Here is a 27240-nt window from a genome sequence, read left to right on the forward strand (position 1 = left end):
TCCTCCCCAAGCTCTGTGGTCCCTGCACCTTCCCTTCTCTGAGCCTGGCTGAATCCTTGGGGCTGAGTTCCCTCCCCTCTCCTGCCTCCGGAGCCAATCAAAAACGTGTATATGCTCTGGCAAGCAACAACTTTCTGTAAACTTTCCTGCTTTGCCCTTGCAGGGATCCTGAGCCCTGCTGCAAATCCAGCAGCAGCTGTTAAAATAGTTATCGACTAAAATACATAACCAGTATTGGGAGCAGGAGCTAGGAGCTAGAACCCAGGAGTCCCTTCCTCCAGCTCGCTGGGCCATTAAGTTTCTGCTTGTTCTCCTTCTGGCCCCATGGCCATCTCACTCTTGCCTGTCCAGTGGCCCAGCTTTAATAGGAAGTGAGAAGGATCCTTTCCAAGCTGCCTATTAAGACACTGTCATAGGAAGTAGGAGCTATGGCTTCAAATCCCCCTTAGGATGTGAGAGGTCTGCAACCAAGGTCTTCAGTCAGCTACAGAAATGCCCTAACTACCAAGATCTTGAGCAAGAGTGGGCAGCACTTCTTGCCATACAGTTAATTTCACTGTCAACCAGTCAATGTGTACAGTCCTCTTCCATGAAAGGATTCTGGGGCTTGCATGGACTGTACTTGCATTCCTGGATTCAGTGGAAGTGGAAGAGAGTACAGGTCCAGTTAGGCACCCCGGTCGGCTCCGAGTGTTGCGTTCTGAACTGTATGGTTGCGCAGACTTCCCCAACAGACTCGGAAACATTGTGGGATGAGGCTTGTTGGGATGACATTGTTTACATTTTTGACCTCAGGAAGTGCTCCCCAAACTTTGCCTCCATATGAAGGACGCTTACACCAGGAAACTATGGCTATGGACCGCACCCAGAGTGGTGGTGGATGGGTCCTTATTGGCCTGGAGGGAGGTGGGCACTGGGTCCTGCAGGGTTTGGTCATCGGACCGATATTATTTAATATCTTCATCAGCGATTTGGACAAGGGTGTGGAGAGCGCTCTCTCCAAGTTGGCTGATGATACCAAGTTATAGGGGAAAGTTAGTACACGGGAGGGCAGGGAGCAGATTCAGGCCGACCTGGACAGGTTGGATGAATGGGCGGAGAGAAATAGGATGCAATTTTAATAAAGATAAATGTAAGGTACTCCACCTGGGAAGGACCCCCAGCACACCTATAGGTTGGGGAGTGTCCTTCTCAGCAGCTCGGAGGCAGAAAGGGATCTTGGAGTCATAATTGACTCCAAGATGAACATGAGCCGGCAGTGTAACGAGGCCATCCACAAGGCCAATCGCACCCTGTCATGCCTGAGCAGATGCATGACTAATAGCTCAAGGGAGGTGATGCTCCCCCTCTATGCGGCACTGCTCCGGCCGCAGTTGGAGTACTGCGTCCAGATTTGGGCTCCGCACTTCAAGAGGGATGCGGGGAATCTGGAGAGGTCCAGAGGAGGGCCGCTCGCATGATTAGTGGCCTTCATGATAGACCCTACGAGGGGAGGTTGAGAGAGCTGAACCTCTTCAGCCTTCACAAGAGACGGCTGAGGGGAGATCTTTTGGCCGCCTATACATTTATTAGTGGACGTCAATGGGGAATAGGGGAAGTGCTGTTTGCTAAGGCGCCCCAGGGAGTAACTAGGAATAATAGGTGTAAACTAGTTGAGAGTGGATTTAGGTTAGATATTAGGAAGAAATGTTTCACAGTAAGGGCGGCCAGGATCTGGAGTGGGCTCCCAAGAGAGGTGGTGCTGTCACCTAGCTTGGAGGTCTTCAAGAGGAGGCTAGATAGTCACCTGGCTGGGGTCATCTGACCTTGGTCCTCTTTCCTGCTGGGGCAGGGGGTCGGACACGATGATCCATTGTGGTCCCTTCCGACTCTACAATCTATGAATCTATGAATCATCTTCTCTCCAACGGGCCATGGTTTGCTGTCCGGTGAGCCCACACACCCCCAGACAGCCTCAGGCTTCTTGGGTATAAACAAGAGTGGATTTTGGCCAAATGAACATCTCTCTTCACCTGCCGGGCCAGTAGAAACACATATAACATGTTCCTGCCCCAGCGAGTTCCCTCCTCCTTCTTTGCGTGGAGAGGACATGAGTCCAGGAAGATGTGGGGGGACCCAGAGGCCAGCTCTACACTGGGCTCCAAACCTGCACCCCAAACCCTGCGGGATCCCTCGGTGCGGGTACTTAGGTCCAAAGCAGACTGTGATCTTCAGGGTTCAGTAATGTTGCCGAATCTGGACTCCATTTCCTCGTGGTTTACCCTTGAGGTTTCGAACAAACTCCGCAAGAGTTCACGTGCGACGTAATGAAATATCTTTGAGCACGCTCGGTAGTTTCCCCGCGCGGTTATGCGCTTTGCCGTTGTAAACGACAGCTTCACCCGAGAAGATCAGCTTGGGCTGGATTTGAGAGCACCTGTCCAGCGCGCCCTGAGGAAGAAAGAGAAAAGAGACAAATAATTGCACCATGAATTGCTGCAGGGGGATCCATTGGTGCTAAATCCAAAGCTAGTCTCAAAGGAGCAATAAGGGAATAAGAGGGGCCACACACATGAATAACATTAAAGTACTGACTGCACCTGTTCTTTCCACCCCCGCCCCCAACATTTTGATGCCCAGTGGTTTGGTGAGGGCCAACCCTTCTCATGATCCAGCATATGACTCAGCCACTTCAATACTGCAGGAATCGCCCAAGACCTTCCAGCACAGGTGCGGTTTTTTGGTATTGAGAAAGATATTTTTTTTGTGGTGGGAGCTGTAACAGGCATGACAAGGTGGCTGAGTGGTTAAGGCAATGGACTACTAATCCATTGTGTTCTGCATGCATGGGTTTGAATCCCGTCCTTGTCGTGTGGCATTTTTGTGGAGCGAGTTGGGCACGCTGGAGGGGAGGAACAGAATCCAGCTAGCTCTGGACAGGTTGCAGAGGTGGGGGCATGAGACTAGGCTGGGATTCAACACAGACAAATGCAGGGCAAATGAGCCAGCAGCACACCTATAGGCTGGGAATCACCCCTCTTGCCAACATGGTTGCAGAAAGGGATCTGGGAGTCATCGTTGACTCCAGGACAGACATGAGCCACCAATGCGAGGAAGTGGCCAGCAAGGCTAATCGCACCTTGTTGTTCATCTACAGATGCATCACAAGCAGGTCCAGGGAGGTGATCCTTCCCCTCTATGCGGTGCTGGGCACGCCGCAGTTGGAGTACTGCATCCAGGTGACGGAGAAGGAGACGCATGCATGCATTTCTAAATCGCAGACACAGTGCGTGAGGCAAGCAGCCTGCACATGGAAGATCTTGCATTTGTTTTAATCCGAGAACATTTAACAAAGATGGCCGCATATGTAGGGAACAGATAAGAAAGGCTAAAGTGGTAACCAAACTTAGATTAGCAACAGAAATCACGGACAACCAGAAGTCCTTCTTTAGGTACATGGGGAACAGGAGGAAAACATGGGAGTGTGGGGCCATTCCTCAACAACACAGGAGAGCTGGTTACCAGCACCCAGGAGCAAGCTGAACTCCTGATTGACTACTTCGCCTCAGTCTTTCACTGGACCAAGGGGAAAACAGCGCCAGGTGGAGTACAGGATGAGCACGGCAGGAATAACTGCCTTCCTACTATTGCCGTAGAATTGGCGTGTGATCAACTAAAAATATTAGACATGGACAGGTCAGTGGGACCAGATGATCTTCATCCAAGAGTGCTGAAGGAGCTGGCCGAAGTCATTGAGGACCCCTTGGTGAAACTCTTCCACAACTCGTGACGCTCTGGAGAAGTCCCTGAGGACTGGAAGAGGGCCAGTGTTGCGCCCATCCACACGAAGGGCAGGAGGGAGGACCCGGGTAACTACAGGCCACTCAATGACCTTCAGTCAACTGAAATGTCAGAGGTATTGCCAATTAGCAACAGATGCAATGAATCTCCTGCTCTGTTCAGCATTGCTGAGGCCTCCCCTGGGGTCCTGTGTCCTGGTTTGAGCCACACGATTCAAGAAGGCTGTATCGGGAGTTGATTATGCACCAAGTGCTGAGATGCAGCTGCTTGTGGGGTGGGGCATGCTGGAGGCTAGGTCTACAGCACCCCCTGTCATGAAAGAGCCAGGTGGCTGGCATGGGTCATGGTTGATGCTCTCCCAGGGTAACCCTGGCAGCATCGTCATCGTCTGCTGGGGGCATGGGGTAGAAGGAGCAGTTCTGCACAGGAGGTGGTAGGGATCGTTTGGGGACCTGCCCCGCCCCCACCTCAATGGCGTGGGCAATGCCACCGGATCCAGTGCAAGGAGGCCAATATTTCCCAGCTACCTCCAAGCCTTTTTAAGAACAGCAAAGCTCACAGGGATGCACTGTATTGCCCAAGGATGCATTTAGGGACACGGTTCAAAGGAACCTCAGCCAGCTTTCTGTTTTGTGTGCTTATAACTAACTGCAGTTCAGTGTTAGCCTGTAGACAACTCCCTGGCTGATGCAAAGGAACAGCTAGATGTTTCCCTTGCACCGACATTGACTGTGCTGCGAAACACTTGAGGCCACTTTTGAGATGCAGACTTCCCTGCTGCCACACTTCACAACTTTGAAGTCCAAGTTGGGGTTGCCAAATAGAGAGACTCCCCTCAAGGAGTTCACTGGGGGTGATATGCAAGTCTCACACCACTAGCATCCTCCTTCATCTGCACCGGGTATTGCTCGAAAGCTGCAGTCACCGACCAGGACACTATTGCCCTAGATATACAAATGCAGAGCAGAGATAGTTCCTACCCTATAGGAGCTTGCAGTGCAAGGACCTGGTTTCACAAAACCCAGCAGCATAGAGCCAAAGCAGCATCTCAGAGGCTGCTGCCAATGTAGTGCCAGACCCCGGCTGTTCCCAGCTTGGGCGAGGCGAGAGGGGTCGTGCAGTCATCGTTCCTCCGCCCTGCACAGCCAGGACCAAGCACAGTGACAGTCTGCAAGTTCCTGAAAGAGGCAAGGGACTGCTCACTGGGCGTCTGCCCCAGATGGAGCACAGGCCGGACCCTGGAGGGATACGCCACGTGCAATGTGGTGCACTAGGGAGCAGCTCTGTGTCTAAGGCACAGTTTTCCAGAGATCCCTGGATGCAGCAAGACTCCAGCTTTCCCCACTGTGGGCCTGTGCACTCATGGCACAGCAAGACTCAGGGGCGGGAGCTGTCCCTGCCATGTTTTTACATGATGACCAACACGCCAGGCACTGCCCTTCTCTTCTGGCAGGGCTCAAGGTTATGGCAGCTCTAATGCAGCCTTCAGTTTAGTACCCAGAAATGGGGCTCCAGCAGTACACCATCCCGGTCCCTTGGATAGCGATGTGGTTATGAACAGTTCTTGTGAACACATGCTCCTGTCCTGTTAACAACAGGGCTAAGCAAGATGCTGCTCCAAGCTGGACTGTCTCCTACAGCTTTGTCCCTCTAAGTAAGATCACCCATATAGTAGCCAAACATCTGGCTTGTATTTTATTATGAGTTTTGGTTTCCACATGGAGAGTCATTTCCTCTGAAGCATACACTCAATATTATGCAAAGGCTTCCCATGCTCATTCTCCACCGCTGCCAGGCACTGTGCTCTGTAGGATCGTTCCTGCAGTACGTGGTGGGAGACGTAACAAGAGCCCCAGCTCAGGTTCAACTCAAAAATACCCCAAAGATACAACCCCACAATCCAATATTTTTGGATAGCCAGCGTCGTTTTCAGACTCCCAATAGACATTGTGGACAGACCAGATCTCCATGCTGCGACACCAGCAGACAGAAGTGTTAAACCTCAACCCCACGTGAGGCCCAACGACTAGGGAATCTGACAAAGCAATTGCCCGTGGGATCCTGATACCCGTTAGCCAGAGCAGAGCAAGGGGAAAACCCTATTAGAGTGGAGGCAACTTCGGACGGGTGCAGCCACCGCACACGCACCGCGCAGAGCACTGCGAACTAGGTTCAGCTCAGCTCAACATGGGAAAAGGGCACTAGAAAGAGCAGATTGCAAAACTGGCGGGCAAAAGCAAGCATTAGCAAGTAGTGCACGAGCTGCAAGAAGTCAGCAGAAAAAAGGCGGGAATATGCAAGAGACACAGGGCGGGAAAATGCAAGTGTTCAGCATCCTAACAAGAACTAAGTACCAGCTTGCGCCCGTGTGCATGCACACTCATACAGGCACTGGACAGGGTACGTTGGGTGGCTGCTGTTCTGCAAGCCCGCTGCCAAGCTGCCCGGCAGTCCTGGCTGCAGTTTTTGCACCACAAGCAGCAGCCTAAAGAGGAACACGAGTCAGGAGTACAAAGAGGTGCAAGGATCGTGAAACTAAGCACTGCCTCTGAAGGAATATTTCCAAGAGCAGCTTGGCTCTGCCCAAGGAGGTGCCTGGACTTGCAAAACAAGCATTGTCAGTGGGAGAAGATGGTGGTATAGATCTCGGGTGAGTGGAAGAGGCTGCAGATATTCAGGGTGTTGCACAAATGGCTAGTTTCGCGCCCCTGGAGGCTTTTCCAATTTACCTCAAGGAGAGAGTCACACACACTCAGGCCAGGTCCAACTCGAGTTTATTGTTTGCAAACAGCTCGACAAGGGAGTTCAATGAGTCGACCCCTAGCCACGCCCGAAGTTACATTTTTATACCTCTCATGAACAAGATTCCATTGTGGCAATCTGTGATTGGCTACAGTTTCCTGCAAAATTTAGTACGTGCGTAGTCCTAAAACGGGCAAGTAACAAGGGTTGCAAAATTTATGTGCAAAGCAGGCAGTAACTAATCTTTGTGTTCCCACAGGAATCAGCCTTATCGCAAACCAAACATTTGTTCGGACTGTTCCTTATTATGCTACTGATTATCTAATGCAGGAAGAAAGAAGAGAAAAAGAAACAATTTGCAGTTCTCAGCTGTGAGGCCTTTTGTGTAGTGAGATCATGAGACATTTTTGCCACAAGGGTGACCAATAACATTGTCCTGGAGATCACCGGGGATCTTGCTCCAGAGGACCAGGCGAATGGGAGCTCTGTCGCCCTTCGGACGTATGCAGCCACTCATGGAAGTGTCCAACCCCCAACCGCTACACGAGCTGGGCCTGGGACCCGGGAGTCCAGGGGTGGGAGCTGCGACCTTGGTGCCCATCGAGGGCAGCCCCAGCTGTCCGTGCCCTGCCATCCCCATGGGGCCCCTAATCTGCATGGGCTTTCCTCAAGCCAGTGGGCACCAGCCCAGCGTGAGTCCTCACCCACCCCAGGTGTCCTGCCCCAGCCCAAAGCATGCTGGGAGATTGCACCAAGCAGCAGAGCCAGGGGGCCTGAGTTATCTCCCTGCTCTGGGAGAGGGAGTCGGGGGCAGGCCAGGAGCCCGGACCCCTGAGCTCCCCTTGCTCTGGCAGGGGCTGGAGGGTTACGCGGGGGATCTGGGAACCCAGACACCTGGGTGCCCTCCCGCACCCCAGCAAGCGCTCACCCACCTGAGGTCGGTCTTCAGCTCCACCGCCACATCTCTGCCCCCCACGGGGAGAAGAGAAGGGGAAGCAGAAAAGCTGGATGGGGAAAGGGCAAGAGGGGCTGAGCCCAGGGCAGGGCACAGAGCACCTCTGCCTGGACGCCCTGCCTTGCGCTGGGCACCAGGGGCGCCCGCCCCAACTACATCATCCCAGCCAAGGCTTTTTCTAGCCGGGGCTTCAAAACCTCCAAGGATGGAGATTAGAGAGCCTCTGTGGGAGCCTGTTCCTGTGCTTTACTACCCGCCTCCTGAGCTTTTCCTCTGATCTAACCTAAACTTGGCTGGATACAACCTGAGACCATTGCCCCTTCTTACACCTAGGCCAACGTCTGCCCCAAAGGCCAGCCACCTCTCCTATCCCCACTATACCCAGCCTGACACCCCCCACAGCCAGCCGCAGCTTCTGTCCCCGTTATACCTAGCCTTACACCCCCAGAACCAGCCACAGCTCCTGTCCTCCTTACGCCCAGCCCAATGCCCCAGAGCCAGCCGCAGCTCCTGTCCCCTTTATACCCAGCCCAATGCCCCGGGGCCAGCTGCAGCTCCTACCCCTGTTTTTTGCAGCTGGTCACCCCTGCCAGACCCACCTGCAGCTCCTACCCATTATACCCAGCCTGACGCCCCCCAGATCCATCTCGGGGCTGTCCTGGGAGGCGGACCAGCCGGGCCAGAAATCGGGGTTTGTTAAGCAAAATGGGATCGGTTGGGCAGGCGTGTGGATGGAGAGGCAGGACAGCTTAATGGTTTCAAAGAGATTTTACTTACGCCCTTAGATGGTTCTGGCGCAGGTGGAAGAAGCTTGCTTGTTTCAGAAAACGAGGTGAACGTAGAATACAAATAACTCAACAGGTAACAGGAACGACAATCGAACGGAGGAACGGATGCCCCAGGACAGCACATGGGCCTGACCCTGCATGTGCTGCGTGCAGAAGGCAACAGGGGCCCCGGGCCCAGGCCTGCCCAATGGAGGGCACTGGAGTCAGGCGTGGGGCCAGGAGCCTCCCTAAGGTGGGACCCCATTCCTCCAGCACTGTCCTGGTACAGGGCCTCTCTGGAGGTGGGGAGGGAATGGTTTGATTTGTAGGGTATTTTCAATGATGTTGGTGTCAGTAGAGCCAGTAAAAGGGCATTTACCTCCCAGTGTCCTGTATCTTCCTGCAAAGTAAGAAAAAGAAAATTAATGTAGAGCCCATGAGGTTCCCCTGCGTCCATCCCAGACAAGGGCAGCAGCATCTCCCTGTCTGCCAATACAGGAGCTAAGTGTGAATTGCCATCTACTAAACACGTATGCGAGTGGCGAAGACTTTTTGAGGATGGGGTGATCTCTCTTATTGAATGAACTGCACAGTTGGGATAAAGGGCAGCTGAAGAACAAAGTCCTGTGTTCAAAAATTTGTTTAACTGGATCCAAGCTATGGAGCTGGTCCAATAAAAGAAATCACCCCCTCCCACAATTCCTCACCTCTCACCTAAGTCTCGCACCATGGTGACTACAACACCACTGTAACACCACTGAGGACAGACGGTGACACAGAAGTAGACTCAGGCCTGGGGGCTAGACACCGAATCTGCACCCTGTGGAGGTGCTGAGAGCCAGAGGCAGCACCTGGACTCTTTGCAGTCCCCAAGGGCATCTATACATGTCCCCGGGGGTGGGGGCACTTTAATTCGAGTGGCTCAAAGGGTCACTCTAATTGAAGCGCCTGGAACCGCCATGCTTCAAAAGGGCGGTGGGGGTGCTTTATCTAAAGCTCGTCACACATTCAGGGTTTCTTCCTTCCTGTTCCCTTGGCTGACAGGACACACGGGTCTTCAAACAAAATGTCCTCCCAGTTCAACTATGCTGAGATGTAGCTGGGATTGGGAACTCATGAGGAAAGCACATTACAAGGAGCGTGTGTTTGGGGGAATATAGTCAGCTCCAGCCTCAGTGTTACATATCTAGGAAAGTTCAAGGCAACCTGAAATGAAGATCTACCATGTTAGAGGCTGGAAATGCTATTAAAGTACTTGAATTCCTTGAAGTTTGCCCTGCCGTGACACCGTGGGGAAAGGAAATGTCTACGTCATCTTTAATAACTTGATCCCTGGACTCCGAACTGCAGGCCCGTCCTGCACTGACCAGGGCTGACTGCAAGGTTGACTGCATGTTTCAGGGTAAAGGGTTGCCCCTTACGCCACTGCAGGCCATGGAAGGGCCAGAGCCCAGGGGATCCCATGCAAGGAGGGATCCTTCTAAGTCCTGGTCGGGTCTCCCAGTCTCCTGCAGTGATGTGGACCAGGCAGGGTGAGGGCTGTTCAGGGCTATGGGCTCAGGGAGCCCTTCTGTAACAGCCGCAGTGCTGATGAAGACACTGGCCCTTCCCCATTAGAGCTGGCCTGTGTCAGCAGAAGCAGCCCTTCTGCACACTGCTGGGGTCTGCAATGGGAATGGAGACACCCCTATATTGATGGCTACGATAAAGCAAACACTTTTGGCTCTCTCTCCTGCATGGCCAAGCATGCATAGAGCAGAGCTGGCCTGACTGAGTGAATGGGACTGAGGAAAGCACCTTTCTTCTGCGTCTGGACAAGGGTTCAGCAGAACTTCCCCTAGGACTGGCAGGTGCAGCCGTGTCCCTGGGGCGAGTGAGGGGGTCCCTGTCCTGTGTGGGGTGTGACATGGAGTCAGGGCCTCCCTTCAGCTCTTGTCTCCTTCAGCTGCAACCTGTTTCCAATCACCCTTTTTTTTTTTTTTTTGTTAGAAACTGGCACAGAAATGGTTTGACACATCCCATGTGTCCAGCACTCACCTTGCTCAGACTCCAGTTGAGACTGCAGGGCCGCTGAGGAGAGAAGGGGAAGAGAGGCAAGATGTCACCGTGTCGTGTCCCTGGGAATCATCCTCATGGTAACACACAAAACTGGCCTCAGACACTCACCTTTCTTATTTTCCAGCTTTGATTGCAGAGTCCCTGGGGGAGAGAAGGGGGAGAGGTGAGGTTTCTTCCTGTCCAGTTTGTAGTGAGGTTCCTGCCGTGAGTAGGGTTGGCCTGTAGTGATGCCCGTAAGGAGATGGGCTGACACAGGCAGGTCTGTATTAGCTTCCCTGCACACCACATCCCTTTTGCCTGGGACTGACCTACTCCAGTGCGTGGTTCAAATTACCCCACTCTTTCCTATCCTCTTTAAAGATCTCTTCCAAAGATCCCACTGCCCAGTCCCCTTTAACTCCTGCCAGTGTGGCAAGGGGTGACTGAAGCTCATGATGTAGCAGCGGGAGATTGGCCCAGGTGGGCTGATGCCCCTACTGGTACTGAAGGACCTCCCAGGTCAGGTTGGCCAGGACCGTGGAGTGGCTGGTCCCACTTACTGGGATCATCAGGCATCTTTTACCCAACAATCCTAGCCCTGGAGGTGTCCAAGGCATTGGTGGAGCCCTCGTCTCTCCTGCTTTGGGGCAGAATACAGGTTTTACAGCTTGGTGAGGTTTTCTTCTCAAGGGAAACTGTCCCCAAGGTCACAGGTCTTTGTGGCAGTGCAGGGGAGGAGAGGGCAGGGGTGGATGTTATTGTGGCTGTTTGCCTAAATGTCCATTCTGTGGCTGCCTGTGCTCACCAGGACTGGAGTCAGGGGCCTTCCACTTCTGTGTCTCTGTGTCTCGCTGTGGCAACACCCTTTAAGCAGGATTATATATGGGATTCTTGCATGTGTGACCATAATGTTAATGCGCAACCGGGGAACTGCAGCCCTGATCTCCTTGTGCACCAACCCCGTGTACTCACTGCGCAACTCTAGAAGGAAAAGCCAGAGCGCACACGTGCAGCTGGGGCTGGCTGAGGTGGCTGTGGACAGTCCAGTCTGTGTGCAGTCCCATACTGTGTGCAGTCCCATACCGTGTGCAGTCCCATACCGCACTTGCACTGGACACAGCCTGAGAGGGTGTGAGAGTGGTGACGTGCTGAGCACCTGCCTTTGAATAACAGGCTCCATCAAGTGTCTCAGGTGGGCACCCAAACCTGAGGCACCCCCAGGCCTCCATGGTTTCTGCAAACCTTGGGCAGCATTTACTGCTTGACCCCGGCCTGTGCTCACCCAGGCCCAGCTCTTGACTCAGCCACAAGGAGCTTGGCCTGAATCTTGATGTTGGTGATACTGCCAAAGCCGTGGGGCAGACCAGCTCCTCGGTCTGTGGGTTGAGTGTGCGAGTCTGTCAGTCCAGTGGTGTGACCAGTGGGAGGCAAGTGCGAGTGAGCTCCAAGTGCAGGTTTAGAGGAAGCACCACAATGGCAGCTCCTGGGGAGCCCACACTGCCACAGCAGCAACCACGGCAAAAGGACACCGAGTGGTGGCGGCAGCAGGAGCAAGGGCCTTTGAATCTCTAGAGAAGGCAAGAAATGCACACACGTGCATGCATGCATGTGCTCTCTCACACACACACGCACACACACACACATGCAGACACTCTCTGGAATCTCTGCCCAGGGTAGAAAAGTTTTCAGTTTTGCCTCAGTGACACTCCAACGCTGTGAGGGGTTTGGGGAAAGGTCAGGATGGGATGGCAGTCCCTCCACCCGCACCCATCTCTTCTCCTCTCAGTCACATTGATGCTTCCTCCTGGTGACCACATGCAGAACAATGATCCCAGGGACCAGGACTGCCAGCACCCCCAGCAGGACAAGCCCCTTGGTGCGGCAGTAGGACAGCGATGGGGCACCTGGATAGCTCAGTACACATGTAGGAGTTAGGTCAGCTTGGAAACAAAAACCATGGAGGCAGCTGGAGCTCAGACTCCAAAGCACTTGGCTCAGGCCGGGCCAGGGGCAGCATGGGGACTCCCAGTTGCTCAGTCATCAAATCCCTGCCTACGCTGCTGCTGTGTTCGGGGTCTGTAGGGCACACCCAGTGCGCGTGCAGCTGACACGAGCAGCACTGAGGTCAGGACGGAGCACAGCACTCAGCACCCGCTAGGCAGCCGCAAGTGCAGGACGCGTGGGAACAGCAGGCTGGAAAGCAAAGAGTGTCCTTCTGGGGCCCAGCGATGTGGGCGCTCTGGGGGCTCCCTGCTAAGAGCAGCATTTCCACACTGTGTAATGGAAACAGTCCTGGCCTGACAGCCCGCATGAGCCAGAAAGAGGCCCTGGCAGGCCCTCAGCATGACGACACTGGGCTGAAATCCCTACAGGTGCAGAGGGATGCCCACGGAGGTGGTGGAGGCGGTCAATGCTGGTCTTGAGGAGGATGGAGAGAGAACTGGAGGGCAGCAAGCAGCAAGGGGGAGATTAAGATTATTTTGAAAAAAATATATTAATTTTGTAACAATTTTTTCATGATTCATTTTTGCTTGCTTGCTTGAACCCTGGCTACCTGGCACCTTGAATGGTGCATATCCTGGTGCAGGGCAGGGCCACTCAGCTCGGCTGTGTCTGGTGCAGCTCCCAAACAGACGCTCCAAACAGTATCTAACGGTGCAGCAGAGGATTGTAGCCAGGACAAGCAGGGTCTGTAATGCCTCCTGACAAGTGCCCTGCCAAACGCACCTACCTGAGGCTTGTCCAAAAAGGGTGTGGACAAGCTGGAGAGAGTAAATGGCTGTGGGAACTGGGTTTATTGAGTTTGGAAAGGTGAAAACTGAGAAGGAATTTGATAGCAGCCTTTATCTACCTGCAAGGTGGTTTCAAGGTGCACAAAACTGGACTGCTCGCAGTGGCCACAGATGGCAGAACAAGTTAGATACTGTTTCATCAGTGACTTGGACGAGGGAGTGAAATGTACTCTGTCCAAGTTTGCAGATGACACAAAGCTATGGGGAGAAGTGGACATGCCGGAGGGCAGGGAACAGCTGCAAGCAGACCTGGACAGGTTGGAGAAGTGGGCAGAAAACAACAGGATGCAGTTCAACAAGGAGAAATACAAAATGCTGCACCTAGGGAGGAAAAATGTCCAGCACACCTACAGCCTAGGGAATGACCTGCTGGGTGGCACAGAGGTGGAAAGGGATCTTGGAGTCCTAGTGGACTCCAAGATGAACATGAGTCGGCAGTGTGACGAAGCCATCAGAAAAGCCAATGGCACTTTATCGTGCATCAGCAGATGCATGACGAATAGGTCCAAGGAGGTGATACTTCCCCTCTATCGGGCGCTGGTCAGACCACAATTGGAGTACTGCGTGCAATTCTGGGCACCGCACTTCAAGAGGGACGCGGATAACTTGGAGAGGGTCCAGAGAAGGGCCACTCGTATGGTTAAGGGCTTGCAGACCAAGCCCTATGACGAGAGACTAGAGAAATTGGACCTTTACAGCCTCTGCAAGAGAAGGTTGAGAGGCGACCTTGTGGCTGCCTATAAGTTCATCACAGGGGCACAGAAGGGAATTGGTGAGTATTTATTCACCAAGGTGCCCCCGGGGGTTACAAGAAATAATGGCCACAAGCTAGCAGATTTAGATTGGACATTAGGAGGAACTTCATCACAGTTCGAGTGGCCAAGGTCTGGAACAGGCTCCCAAAGGAGGTGGTGCTCTCCCCTACCCTGGGGGTCTTACAAGAGGAGGTTAGATGAGCATCTAGCTGGGGTCATCTAGACCCAGCACTCTTTCCTGCCTATGCAGGGGGTCAGACTCAATGATCTATTGAGGTCCCTTCTGACCCTAACATCTATGAATCTAGAAGTTGCAATGGGCTCAAGGTGCAGCAAGGGAAGGTTAAATTGGATGTTAGGAAATCCTCTCTGACAAAGGAAGCCTTTGAACTTCATGTTTAATACCTTCCCACCCAGGACTTGTTTAAAGACTAACAACTTCACCCCAGGTGGGATTTGAACCCACAATCCCTGGCTTAGGAAGCCAGTGCCTTATCCATTGGGCCACTGGGGCTTCTTGGTGGCAAGTTTCCCAAAGGATGGGGTTCCCTGCCTGCGCCCGTGTGTTCTCAAAACAATGGTGGACAATGATTGCTTTTCTTCTGGCACTGCATAAGGACTGCCATTTACTGGGTGAGACCATATATCCTGCATGCCCAGCCTCCCGTGGCACACGGTGCTAGACAGCGGATGCTGAAAGGCAGAGCAAACGGGGTCAGACCAGGGTATTTTGCACGGTTCCTCTTCCACTTGCAGCCTCCAGTGTTTAGGGTCTAGGACGCTGTGATTCAGAGGCTGTCTGCTCTAGAAGCAGCTCCTGGGTGGCACCATGCTGTGCTGGACGGCAACGCGCTTCTCTTCAACCCCAGAAGCCAGGTTCCTCTCCTGCTCGCTGGCCACCTGCTCCTGCTCGCCCACCTCTGCTGCTCACATGCCTCCCTCTCCTGCTCTCCTGCTCCTGCCACCGGGTGCCAAGCTGGCAGGTTGGCCAGCCACTCCTCCATGACGGTGCCCAGCTGCCCAGCAGGAGGGTGCTGTCCTACGCCTGGTGCTGGTGGAGACGGTGCATTCAGAGGGTCTGGTCAGCTGTTTGAGCGTGCCGAGGGGTGCCCAACCCACTATGCCGTCCTGCTGCTGACTGCAATGATTGCCTGGGCGCACATGAGAACCTGTTGCAGGGCTCTGCACTTCAGTGGTGCCCCGGGCAATCCCACACTTCCCTGCCGTGTGCGTCGCTGCCTGGAGGGCTACTTCTGCCTGTGATACGAGGCCCTGAGCCCCGCAGGTGAGGTGGAGATCACCGGTGCCATCAATGAGTTTCAGGGGACAGCGAGGCCAGGCAGGGAGAGAAGAAGAGGGGAGGGCGAGGAGAGGATGGGAAGGGGGCCGTGTGGGGCCCCTAGAGCCAGGCCTGCAGCCAGGTGTGGGCCTGTGAGGTGGCATGGGCACTGGTGGCCACAGTGCCCCCCACCCCTCACAGCCATCCTCCACGCGATGGGCTTACCAGCTGGGCATGGCAGGTGGTCCTGGCAGGTGGCCTTGGCGCTTGGTGGCGGGGAGGCGGTCTGGCTGCTTGCGGGGTGCTGGGTGGCAGAGGCCCACCGCCTGCCACACGGCCACTGACTCCCTCCAGGAAGGAGCTGGAGCTGGCCGTGGGCCGTGTCCTCCCTCGCCTGTCCTCTGTGCTCTGGCTGTCGGGAAGATGTCAACAGAGATAGTTAGGTCCAAGGATGTGGTCGTCATGAGTGACCTAAACTTGCCAGACATCTGCTGGGAGGAGCAGAGAGCCAGGTCTGACCGCCCACGCAGGGTCTTCACTGACATGCAGGACCTCCATCTAGCTCAGGAGGTGCACAGCCCCGCCAGGGGAGACGCCTTGTTGGATTTGGTCCTGGCCGAGAGCGATCACCGTCTGCTGGAATTCACCATCCAGCGCAAGGTGGCGAAAGCCTCCAGCAAGGCAGCAGCCCTCGACTTCAGGAGGGTGGACTTCAATGAGGTAAGAAGACTAGTGGGGGAAGCACTGAGGTCCCAGCGCTGGAGGGAGTTGAGTGTCCAGGAGGAGCGGTCACTCCTTAAGGAGATGATCCTCCAAGCTCAAAGGGAAGTAATCCCTACAGAGGTCAAAGTGGGCAAGAGGCAGCAAGGGCCCCCATGGCTCACCAAAAGCATCCGGGAACGTCTCCAAACAAAACAGGAGGTGTATGCCCGTTGGAAGGGGGGGCCGTCACAAGAGAGGGCGACACCTCGGTAGCTCGGGAATGCAGGGGGCTGTAGGTCAGGAAGGTCAAGGCGGAAATGGAGCTGGGACTAGCGACCCGGATCAAGGACAACAAGAAGTCCTTTTTCAAATACATAGGGGGGAAAAGAAGGTGCCAGGTAACGTGGGGCCTCTGCAGGACACGCGAGGAAATCTGGTCATCTCACCTGATGGTCAAGCTGACATATTCAACAATTTCTTTGCCTTCGTATTTCTGAGGAGGGACCCGGATATCTCCCCCGCTGGCCCCCCCGAGGGCCTGTGGGTGGCACACCCAGGCTGAGGGTTAATGAGGACCTTGCCAGGGAACTTCTGGAGGGACTGGATGTATTTAAACCCGCAGGTCCTGACGATCTCCACCCCAGAGTGCTGAAGGAACTAGCAGGGGTCATTGCAGGACATGAACAGGAGCCGGCAGTGTAACGAGGCCATCCACAAGGCCAATCGCACCCTGTCGTGCATTAGCAGGTGCATGACTAATAGCTCAAGGGAGGCGATGCTCCCCCTCTATGCGGCACTGCTCAGGCCGCAGTTGGAGTACTGCGTCCAGTTTTGGGCGCTGCACTTCAAGAGGGACGCGGAGAATCTGGACAGGTCCGTGGTCAATGCAGTGCGGCCTGTGGCTGTTCTTCCTGCAGGGATGAGGGCTGCAGGGGACGAGCGCGCAGTCTGCAGCCACAGCACAGCTGGCGTCCTGCCACCACACCGACCCCAAACTGGGGAAGACCCAACCCCAGGGACCCTAAACTACTCTGACTCCTCTGCAGACCCCCAGTTGTCTGGAGTTGTTCACCCACTGAGTGCCAGTCCTGCACAGCTGCGTGGAGCCCCAGCCCCGGGTGTCTGGAAACCTCCTGCCCTGGCTCAGCTGCCTCCAGTCCCTTCCCCTCTGCCTGCAGGCAATGGGCCGTGCCAACGCTGCTCTTGAGGGCTGGTGATGGGGCATCTCCCAGAGCCTGGCCCGAGTGTGTGTGCAGGCAGCAGGGCTGGGGCTGGGCCCTGTCCTAGCAGGGTTGTCCTGGCTCCACTGGGATTTGCATTAACCACAGACAATCTCACACCCCGTGTCTCTGCTACAGTCCTGCTAGGCCATGTCCGCTGGGCTGAGGCTGCTCATGCCCAGGTGCACGGTGCTGCAGGAGTCGTCTCTAGATGCTGAACGGCCCCTTCACCTCCTCGCTGTGGCAGGTTGTGGAGCTGTGACAAGTCACATATTCCCGTCCCTCACTTCAGTCCCTTCGCAGGCACATGGTGGGGCTGGTTTATTGAGCTGCTGCTGAACGTGAATCGGAGGCTTTGCAGAGGTACAAATCCCTCCCCAGACACCCACCCCTGGAGATCACGTCGGGGCCGGGAGGAGTCTGAGGAATGGGAGCTTTTTCCCTCCGTCTGTAGCAGGGTGGGAGGTGTAGGAGGTGTTTGTTAAACTCTGGATTTGCAGATTGATAGGGGCACATGTGCCTGTGTGTGTGCATGTGAGTGTCACTGTGGGGACTGTGTGTGTGCAGGTGTGTGTGCTCTGTCCAGTACCAGGAGAGGGGAAGCAGAGGGCATTGTCACACGCTGCACCAGGCCCAGGCCCAGCACCGCCAGGCAGCAGAGCAATGGAGGTGGGTGGCACGGGAGGCTTCAGGCCCGGCAGGGTTTGCCTGGCAGGCCAAGCCCCGCTGTGCCAGGTCCAACCTGGACAGACCCGGCTCCGTGCCCCCAGCTGTGCCCCCTGCTCCGCACCAGCCAGGTCCTGGGGAGGGGGAGCAGGACTGGCAGCGCCCGGCCCGGGGGAGCGGCACCGCAAGTCCAGTGAAACCTCAATGAAATCGAAAGCAAGAAAAAGAAGCCCCGCCTGTGTATGGGTCTCAGCCCATGGGGGCACAGCGCAGGGAGTGGGCCCGAGCACGCGGCTCCTGCAGCCCCGCCTCCTCCAGGGGTGCTCCGCAAAGCGCCGCCAGCTACAGGGTGCTCCTCTCCCCGCCCCGCGCGCACCGGTCGTGGCCCCGACCACCAGCTGCAGTGATGTTAGCAGAACAGTTAGCTGCAGCCACCCCCAAATTCCCCATAGCCCCCACCCCCTTCCCCGCTGCCCCTGGACAGGCGGCAGATCCTCCAGACAGCCAGGCCGGCTCCACTCTGAGGATCCCCATCGGACACTACTGCGAGGGGACTGGGACTAGGATTCATTGCACTTTCCTGCGTGTTGTAGAAACACGGGCTTTCCCTGCACCCATCAGGCATGCTGCTCAGTCCTAGCAAGCAGCCGCCCGCGAGCCTGCCCTGCTGCTGCCTGGGTCCGAGGGACCTGGGTAAGCTCAGCGGCAGAGAACCCGGCCTGCTCTCCCCGGCACTGGCTGGGTCACAGAGGACCCGGAGGCTCTTTCCTGGATCCTCCGGTCTAAAAATCTTCTCTCTGGTCAGTCCCTAGAGGCAGCCAAGGCAGCGCTTCCAGAGGCCGGGAGCTCTGGCTCCACCAACTCTGACCAGACCTTCCAGTGCTGGCACTCCTGGCTACTTGCACGAGGAAGCCAGCTCCTGCTTTCCCCAGAGTCCCTCCTCTCCTGCTGAGTGTGAATGTGGCCTCTGCTGCCAGTGAAGCTTCCCCTTGTAGCTCTTCAGGGCTCTCAGATCGCCCAGCTCTTCCCTGCAGGTCTGGACTCTCCCCAGCTGCCCTCCCACGCCCATCTGCAGCTGGTGCCCTGCTCCCCCCATGCTCTCCTTCTGCTTCGGAGACCTGCTCTGCACCTTCTGCACTTGGCTCAGGTGGCAGGGACCCCTCTCCCCCAGTCTCCCTGGGGAGGTGCTCTGCAGCTCCAGGTTCACAGGCCCTTCCTCAGGAGGCTGCAGCCCAGCCTTGCTCAAGGCCCGTGCACCTGCTGCCTGGGGTAGAGGAGCCACAGCTGGACCTGGTGCTGCTGGCACAGGAAACCCCTGCTCTTCTGCCAGACTCCTATGTGCTTGAGGCAGCCACAGGCCTCAGCGCATGAGAGAGGAGGGAGAAGGAAGAGGCAAAGTCTCTCACACTTCCTACTAGACCTCCCCGGCCATGAAGGTGGAGATGAGCCCCAGTGACTCCTCTCTGCTCCGAGGGCTGAGCACTGAACCACGCACCGCGGAGCAAGTGCAGAGTAGGTCCTTGAGGGACGCGCACAGGACTCCAGAGTCAGCACCCACAGTTTAAAGGGGAGGGAAACAAAAGAAGCGTCTCCAGGGTGATGTGGGGAGAGGAGGAAGAGTGGATGTGCTGCAGCACTGATTCCTGCATCACTGCTCTGGCAAAAGAGAGTTTCCCACTGATGAACAGGCCAGAACGGCAGTGGGAGGCAGACAAGGGAGGCTGGTGCCAAGCCAGGAGCTGTGATTTAAGGCAGGGCATGGGAAATACAGGACCAATCTGCTTCCAGGCACGTGAGTGGCTTCCAGCGGGATGCCGGGACAAGAGGAGAAGCTGGTGTGTTGGGGCACTGGTCCCCACCAAAACACTCTGGCCCAAGAAAGTCTTCCGCTGCCGCACAGGGCCTCGTGCTGCCGGAAGGGCAGACCCACCGCCACGCTCCTGCTCCTGGACAAGGGCCTTGTCTGGCGCACAAGCCCAAGGAGTTATCATGGGAGCAGACCCAGGTCTCTGTGTCAAGGGAAGCGTCAGCAGGGCAGAGGCCTGGAGTTCACTGCGCGAGAAGAGCTAAGAGCACCCCCAGGGAAGCCCATTTCCCCAGCGCCTGTACTGGTGCGATCCTGAGCAGAGAGGGCCATGAGCACACGAGAGAGGAGCGGCTGGAACAGGATCACTGACTGTTACCTGTCAGCGCGACAAGGCCCAGCCGAGACACGGGATCTTTGTGCCGGGTGCTGCACACGTGCAACGAGAAGCATGCAGGGCTCTCCCCTGACTGCTGCCAGCGCAGAGCCCTCTCCCACCCCATCCCTGCAGCTCCACAGTTGGCTCCTCCCATGCTAGAGTTGGGAAGGGACAGAGATTTAAGCCTCTTACCACAAACGCAGGACCGCCGCTCAGGCACCCAGACCCAGGCCCTCCCCTGCGTGTGCACATTACCTGACTCCTGCTGTGGCAGGGCTCCTTTTGGGCACAGGCGGTGACACGTCCTGAAGGTCTGGGGTTTCCTGCCCTGCCTCCTCCAGGGACACAGCTACAGGATGGGGCTGTGGCTGCTCCAGCCAGGAATCAAGAGGTTCCCAAAACCCCAGCAGGTGCCAGCTTCTCCAGGGCCACCTCCTCAAGCTTCACATGCACGGTGCCCTGGGGCAAGACAAGCATGTTACAGGGAGCTGGGGGCAGGGGGCACATCCCCCAGACACATGGAGGTGAGGCCAGCAGCACTGATGATTGATTAGCTTAATCGCTTTCCCCTGGAGCTTCTCTCCTCTGCCTGCCCCAGCTGAGACCCCTCGACCAGGGCTGCTGCCTCAGGCTGCAGTGTAGGGGAGGGTCGGAGATGCAGATAGCACCTCCTGGCATCGGGGCAAGAAGGGGCGGTCTCCTGCCTGATTAGCATAGTAATTAAGAACAAGACATGGCAGGGCAGTCAGGTGGGTGGTGTGCCCAAAGGCAAGTAGGGCAGCTAGCACTGGGGCTAGTTGGGGAGGCCCACTTTGCCCCAGGGACCCTAGGGACAACCAGAGAGAGCCCCCCAGCTCACCTGGCCTGACCTTAAATCATTTTTCTGACCTCATCACAGGGCCCCAGTCAAGACGCAGCCTCACTGAAGGCTGCTAATGCAGACCCATCCATTCCCAGGGGGTCCAGGATGTGGGGAGTCAGTAAACTGGTGTGACAGGTTGTGTGGAGGAATCTGGAAGCAATGGTCAGAGGGGGATGGGAGGTGGTCCGCTCCAGTCCTGTAGGAGTCACAGTATACAACAATCGCACACAAAACATGATCGTGCTTTACAACCAAGCGAGATGCTCTGTAACATGAAACACACTTTATCGCACCAAATGACTTGTGAGTTTTGGGGTGCTACACATGGCTGGCTAGAGGACCTCTTTCCTCTAGCCTTGCCCAGTTGGAGAAGTGGATTTGAGTCAGGCTGCCCCACCAGCTGGAGGAGCTCTTCCCCACAGACACTCAGGATCCTGGGGACAGGCTGCCCTGGGCGGGTGGCCTCTAGCTGCCAAGCCTTTTCCACGCAGGCCTGGGGGAGCCCCCTCTGCAGTAATGGCCAACCCTCTGGGCTCTGATTCCAGTGATCTGAGTTCAGATCTCAGCACAGCCTCCAGCTTGTGCTTCTTGCACCTCCAATGCTTCTGCCAGTCCGGAGGTGGTGTGGCTTGGCTCTCTCCTTGAACTTCCCTCTCCTTTGCCCTCCCCCATGTTGCATGGGTGGGGAAAATACAGCCTATGGCCTGGATCTGGCCCACAGGTGTTGTACATGTATTTTTGTGACATTGGTATGCCATGGGTGCATGAGCATGTAGCACTGATTGTGTGACAAGTGTGTTCTAGCAAATGCAGAACAAAGCCCTGGGCCCGTGGAGCTGGGGACTCATGCTCTCCTCTCTCTGACTGAGGGGAGATGCTGAGAGGAGGCAAACTCCCCATGAAAGCTGTTCTGCTCCGGGCTCTCTCTCCTTTTAACTCCACGATCATCAGATGAAGTGCAAACATATTTCTGAGTGAGCTCCAATCCCACTACCAGAAATCAGCAGGAGAGGACGGAGAAGAGACAGTCAACTCCACCTGGAAGAGAGATGCTTGGCACAGGCTGCTCCAGAGCCCAACGGGAGGGGAATTGGACAGTGAGAATGAAGAGGACAGTGACATAACCGGACCCGATGACAGGGAGGAGGTCGGCAACAGGATCAGCAGCAGTGGGAGTGACAGCAACATCGACAGCAAAAAGGACAGGGAATCAACTGAGATTTTAAACCCTAAAGGGTTTCTTTGGACCAAAGGACTATGGTAGCGGGTGGATGTGTGGAGCCACGGGAGAATGGGTGTATTTTTTTGTAACACGTGCGTGGTTCTTCTTGTGTGATGAAAGGTTTATGATGGAGGATGAAAGGTTTGTGATGGAGGATGAATATATTTAACTTTATATATTAAATCAGATCAAGTGTAGTCCTTTGCTTACCTGGCAGGGGAAACACCATGACCATGCAGGCAGTTTTCCTAGTTGCACCGGGGGACAACCACTTTCCTGGCATGGGGTAGTACCCACAAAGGTAATACATAATTAATCTCCAATTTAGCTGCTGGAGTGGGGAGATCTTGGCTTTATGTCACTTTATGGACATGGGAGACTCCTGCCAAGCTTGCTCCTGTGGCCATATGGCTGAGGGCAAGCAAAACTCGGGGGCATCCAAACCCCAGCATGTAGGATGCCCCTCAAAGGAGTTGGGGACATCTGAAGTCCCAGATGGGGCTGGAGGATGTTTGCCGGTAGTCAGGTCACTTATGGTTCTGCACAGACTCACGGATTTGGAGTTGATTTGGCTGGTTTGGTTTGCAACATGGGGGATTTTTTTTTTTTTTAAATCTCCCTCCTCTTGCCCTGGGGCCAGTGAAGGATGACTGCAAAAATCAATACAGAAAAAGGGAAAGGAACAGCCAAATGCCCAGTCTGTAGCACAGACACCACACATGCAGGCGTCTGCTTTGTCCATCCAGCCCCTCCTGGGCTCCCACGTTCTCGGATGATTTTAATCACTGCAGGTCAGGATCCCCCCAGCACCCAGCCCAGCAAAGGAGGGAGTTGAATGGAAAGCAGGAGCTCAAAAAGGGATTTGGGGTCCTTGTGCAAGCAAGACAAAGAAACAAACACGCCAAAGGTGGCTCAATCGCTTCCCCATGGTGACATTTCCCCTCTTTTCCAGTGCAGGCTGTTTCTTTCAGTTCTGGCTAGGGCTTATTGATCAGCTTTGGGCCATGGCATTGAAGAGCTCCCAAAACCTCTGGCTTGTTTCTCCTTGGAATGAACTGGAATGGAGGGAAGTCACCATCACCTTTTCTTTCCAGGGGCCTCACCAGGTACTTTGCTAACTCAAGCATTGGTGGTTCAATGGTAGAATTCCTGCTTGCCATGTAGGAGACCTGGGTTCAATTCCCAGCCAATGCAGGTGAATACAATGCATGTGTTAGCAAACTGAGCTAATCCTTGACAAGCATGTTCATTTGTTGCAACTTTCTATTATTCTTTGAATTAAAAAATTAAAAAAAAAATCCAACAGATATTTCAAAGCAAACATGGCAGAGTAAATCCACAATTTACTTACGTTATTGATTCCTTTCTGAAACTTCTGCATTTTATTTATGATTCATATGCGGATATAGACACAACTAGCAGCACTAATATTGTGTGACTCCATTAAAAAAAATCTGATGGCACCCCAGAGTGCCCAGTCACCCTGGCTGAGATTTACTCCTCTAGGTTATTTCAACAGCACGGAGAGCATGCTACAAATGAAAAACAGCAGAACAAAAGTGCAACCTTCACCCCATGCCTTGTCCAGCAGGGAAAATGAAAGGTCCAAGAAAGAGAAACCCCACATATTTAATACCTTAATTTTATTTCAGTCTTCACAAAAAAGGTTTGCTGTCCATTGAGAAATACATTTGGCAGAAAGAGAAGGGGAGGAGAGAATGAGAGGGAAGTTCAAAGCTGGATGCAGCACCCTGGACATTAAATCCTACATTTCATTTCAAAATTGAGTGTCTCCACAGCGCAGCTCTTTCCATCCTGAATGACCTCTCCTTTGCGTCACTGCCCTTTTCTATTTTCTAGCCCCCTTGCCTCCCTTTGCTTTTTTTTTTTTTTGTCTTCAGCAAAACTCTGGGGATTATTACAGAAAGGGTGTTGACTCTGTACCACTCCCCATGGAGGGATTTTTCACTGGAGTCAGGCATAAAATACCACAAAAGTCCTTTTATACAGAAAGTAACGTTACACCTCTGCAAAGGAGAAGTACTGCCTCCTCCCCTCCTCCCCACCTCAACCACAGAGCAGTCTTCATTTCACAGGATAAATGAGAAACCCCAGGGAGACCCTGTTGTGTGGACATGGGCAGAGATCACTGCAAGGTCTCAAATTAAACCCCGCTGTGCAGCAAAGGACTTGTCAGCACTGCCGCGGGGCTGCCGACAGGAGCAGGTCCCCTCCATCTACTCCTGTCCTGTGCTCACTTCAAATCAAGGCACCGCGGTCACCAGATGGAGGAACTTGAGTCCATGCCCCGAAAGCAAAGAGGCTGAAAACAGGCCAGGGCCACCCCAAGGGGATGGTCGTGTGGCATCTTGCGTAAAGGCCTGGTGGAGAGAAGGGGTGTTGGGGACCTGAGTGGACCTAATCCACCTCCAGCTGTGTGTGCTTTGGGGACAGTGGGCTGGGGAAGTGTTGGTCTTAAAGCTGAGTGTGCTGCTGGAGGGGCTGGGCTCTGTCGCGGGGGTGGGGGGGCAGTACACAATTCTGCCCGGGCTCACCCAGGCCAAGAGCCCTGCGTTAGAAAGGCAAGGCTCTTTGAGAAGATGCAGTATATTTTATTAGACCAGCTGAGTAGTTGGAAGAAAGTTCTTGGCAAGCTTTCAGGCTCAGTCACCCTTCTTCAAGCATAGGAAGTCTCTGCTGGTCTGAGACTCCAAGGAGTGAGAGAAGCTATAAGTGTGGCAGGATGTCGGTGAAAGTGTAAATAGGGAGAAATTAGAAAGACAAAAGGTAAAACAAGGTAAAGGTGTTTGCAGCCTGCTCTGGACAGCCCCGGACACCCCCCACAGCCGCCCTGGGCAGCCCCCTGGACATCCCCTGCAGCCCGGTGGTGCAGCCCAGCACCAGCCGATGGGAGGGAGCATCCAGTCCCCCGGCTCAGCCCCGGGTCTGCCCCCTCCCCACCTCCCCAGCATTGGTCGGGAGCGGGCCGGAGTTGAGCCCACGGGCCCCACACTGCTGCCAGACGCCACCTAAAAGAAGACATGGCGGGGGCTGTTCTCCAAGGGGCAGACACCGGAGCTGAAGGGTGGTTCCACCAGCAGTGGTACCTGTCCCTGTGTGACCGACTTGGGACCAAGTCCCAGCTCCAGGCCCCTCAGGGCCCACTCGTGTAAGCAGGTCTGAGGCAGGGGGTGCGGTGCGGGCTGAGCCATGAGGTGCAGCCACATCTGGCCAAAGGCTGCAGCCAGCGGGGGCTGCTCCAGTCGGTGCCACCGCTCCGCACCCTGCTCTGCTCCCGTGCCACTCCCACTGCTGCGGCTGCTGCCCCACGGGCAGGCACCAAATGTGGCCCCTGCCAGGTGGGACCTGCCCCCAGCCTGGCGCAGGGCGAAGTGACTGAGTTGGCAGCGCAGGATGAGTGTGGCTGCTGCCCGGATCATACGCCCAGCCTCAGTTCATAGGCGCAGCTCTGAAAAGTGGTTTGCATTGCAATTTGTTCCCTCTCAGGGTCAGGCCTGAGAGACTGGAGGCAGAGTGTTGTTCTGGCGAGGAGTGTGCCCCACGGGGAGTCGGGGTTTGTTGTCTTTGCTAGATTCTGGTGGGCAGGTTGTGGGGTACAGGAGAGAGTTGGCAGGTTTTGTGTTTTGAGCTGTAGGAAGGTGGCTTCAGTTCTGGTGATGAGCTTAGGTGCGTGTTTGACTGTACAAACCACCTTTCAGAGCTGGGCCTATGGACTGCACTTCATCAGCCTCCTGGGCAGTCGGTACAGAAACTCCTGGACTCAATGCACACAGTGGAGCCTGGCACACTGCGCCCGGCCGCACACCTGACAGCCCAGGCACCTCTGCACTTTTACCTGTGCTCCTACACCCCCTTTCCCCCCTACCCCCCACCCCAGCCTGTCCCTCCCCCCCGACACCTCCATTTCCATTTTCACTGGCTTTCTCACCTGCATTGTGGGCCAGGCCAGCCGCTGGCTTCTTTACTATTCCTTCCACCCACGACCAGCTGCAGGTACTTCCTCAGCCAGACAAAGGGGTTTGCAACACTAAAGCGTCCAAAGATACATTTTTTTAAGTACTCCTTTTTTTTCATAATACACATATAGACACAGAAACACAAAATAAGCCGTCACACACCATGAATAACATCGTATGTCCAACACAACACAACACAATACTTTTACTTCTTGCTGTCAATTCCTGTATGAAACGACAGGCTCTGTGACACTTCTGTGTGGGTACCTTTGATGCCGATGCTGATGCTACTGGTGTTGAGCCAGCTGAGTTATTGTACCTGCTGTCAGGTAGAGCGGAGGACCGGGCGTGAGGCTGTAGGGGAGGAGGAGGCCTCAGTGGGGCACACTGCCGTGTTGTGCAGAGGCCCCAGCACCAGGAAGGGCGCACCTAAACACACACACAGTGTCACCCACCCACATCACGAGTTTTGCCTGTCGGCAGCTTGGGGTGCAGGGCCCCAAACGACCGAGTCCCCCCGCGAGACACACACGGCTGGTCCAGCACACACTCAGCCTGGTCTAGGACACACACAGCTGACAGGCTTTGTGACCTCAGTAAGAGCTGCCACCCCTGCAGGTTTCACCCCCTGTGTTGTAACACACAGCCATGACATGCGTTTGGCTTTCAAGAATTTGGGGTGCAGTTCCCCCAAGCCCCTACACCAATCTTCTTAAAACATGGCACACTTAGTGCTCTCCACAGAGGCTACCATCCCTACCAATTTCATCCAAATTGGACAAAAACAACCAAGTTATAGATGTTCCATTGATTCCCCATTATACCCTGTGGCCAGATCGCCGACCTGGCTCTGAAGCTTCGGAGCCACTTCAGCCGGATCGAGGTGGAAACCCGGTCTGGAGCTCCAGACCGGATCACTGCCACCCTAAGTGGCCAGATCCAAAGCCAGATCGGATCACTGCCGACTCGCACAGCCCTACTGCCGGAAGCAGCGCACGGGACCCCGCAGTGGGCGGTGTGTTGGAGGGGGCATCTCCTCCCCCCGGTGCAGGGAGTGACCCCGGGTGGAGCTGAGTGCCAGGTCAGTGTCTGCCCACTGCTGCCGTCCCTCCGGCTGCTACGTCTCCTGTGTCTCGTTTCCACAGTTTAACAGATCCAGGTGGAGCCTGCGCTGCCTCCGGAGGGGCCCGGGGAGGAGAAGCGGGAACAGCAAAAAACATGGAGCTACAGCCCATTCACACCTTTCAAACACCTTCATTTCAACCTTGATTTAGCCCATAAACCTGCACTTATTTCACCCT

The 27240-nt window shown here is 55.1% G+C and overlaps 3 non-coding genes across 3 annotated transcripts; 2 read left to right on the top strand and 1 right to left on the bottom strand.

Annotated features, from left to right (window-relative positions):
* Window positions 1-2768: 2768 nt before the first annotated feature.
* On the top strand, window positions 2769-2850 carry TRNAS-ACU (transfer RNA serine (anticodon ACU)). Its single transcript has one exon. It is a non-coding gene; the product is annotated as a tRNA-Ser (tRNA).
* Window positions 2851-14269: 11419 nt separating this feature from the next.
* TRNAR-CCU (transfer RNA arginine (anticodon CCU)) lies at window positions 14270-14342 on the bottom strand. The gene has a single exon. It is a non-coding gene; the product is annotated as a tRNA-Arg (tRNA).
* Window positions 14343-23085: 8743 nt separating this feature from the next.
* On the top strand, window positions 23086-23156 carry TRNAG-GCC (transfer RNA glycine (anticodon GCC)). The gene has a single exon. It is a non-coding gene; the product is annotated as a tRNA-Gly (tRNA).
* Window positions 23157-27240: the final 4084 nt, after the last annotated feature.

The sequence above is a fragment of the Alligator mississippiensis genome, chromosome 11, assembly GCF_030867095.1.
Source record: "Alligator mississippiensis isolate rAllMis1 chromosome 11, rAllMis1, whole genome shotgun sequence".
Taxonomy (NCBI): domain Eukaryota; kingdom Metazoa; phylum Chordata; order Crocodylia; family Alligatoridae; genus Alligator; species Alligator mississippiensis.